A 1,596-nucleotide genomic window follows, 5' to 3' on the forward strand; every position below is an offset into this window, starting at 1 on the left:
GTTGAAATGATAGCACGAGAAACAAAAATAATCTGCTAAAAATAAAAAAGGCGATATGAAATAATCATAGTAATAAAACAAAAAGATCATTATGACGAGAACAACTATAACAGCTACAACAATAATACAATTATGATAATAGAATAAAAAGTTCGGACGATAAATAACACAACAATAAACAGCCTTATCCCAAACCTATCCCAAAAAAGGTTGCAACGCAAATCAGGGGGACCAAAAAAAAACGCTTGTAAGCAGACATATTTCTGTAGTATTCAAGTAGCAAAAAAGACATTGGGAAAAAGTCAAATGAGGAAAATGTGGACCGGGACGGGGAAATAAGAAAAGGTACTGACGATAAGCTGCTTGCCCTGATTTTTTATCATCAAGGAAACAATAAAGCTGACATAAGTGAAGGGTAGATGATCTCAACGGGTGAAATAGCACAAAAAAGTGTACAAAGAAAAACTGGGATAAAAATTAGGCATGAGTATTAGAAACCATACTTTCTCTGTGGTAAAAGGGTATAATACTTTGACAATGATGAATGAGGGTAGTTTACTGGTATACGACTTCACTCTTTATTTCTAAGAGTTTACAACACAATATAGGAAAACCCCGAACAATATCTATTAATATGGGTAAAAAGGTCAGCTAGCTCGGGGGGAAGGGCTAAGCCCACCCACCGCGTCGAGCTCCCCGGTCACGAAATCCCCCCAGGGCCCCCGGGCAATTTTTGGTTAAGTAGTGACCATTCCGCTGGAGGAAGCATGGGGGGGGGCGAGGTGAGGTCACCAGTCCTGTTGCACACCCTTTCATAAAGGCTTTAGGGAAAGGAGTAGTGAACTTGTTAAGGCTTCACTCTTTATTTTAAGAGTTGACCACACAATATTGGAACCAAAGAGACAATATCTATCAATATGGGCAATAACAGTATGCCGGACACGTGGTCAGCTAGCTCGGGGGGAGAGGGCTAAGCCGACCTTCCGCGCGAGCACGGTCAGAACTCTCCGAGGGCCCTTTGGGACCTCGGATAAGTAGTGACTGTTCCAGCTGGAGGGAAACATGGGGGGGGCGAGGTGAGGTCACCTCCTGTCTGTACACTGATGCTACACTTTCCTCCTTTTCTTTTCTTCTCTCTTCTATTATATATAATTTAAATATATATTAAAATTTTATATATTATATATTATACACAAAGATATATATAAAATAAAACATACATAAATAAAAAAATTTTTATTATAAAATTAAAAATTTTATACATATTATAATTATAATATATAATTATATAATAAATTTATATTAATACACACCCCCAAAACCCCACACCCAACACCACACCCACACAACCACACACACCACATATATATATATATATATAATATAATAATTAAATATATAACAATAAAAAAATATATATATATATAAACAATAGCATAAAAAAATAAATATAAATATATATATATAAAAAAATATAAAATATATAAAAATCTATATAATTTTATATATATATATATTATTATATTAATAATACACACATTTACCACAAAATAAAATAATATATATATATATTAAATTATATATATAAATTATTTA

The sequence above is a fragment of the Penaeus monodon genome, chromosome 8 (assembly GCF_015228065.2).
Source record: "Penaeus monodon isolate SGIC_2016 chromosome 8, NSTDA_Pmon_1, whole genome shotgun sequence".
NCBI lineage: Eukaryota > Metazoa > Arthropoda > Malacostraca > Decapoda > Penaeidae > Penaeus > Penaeus monodon.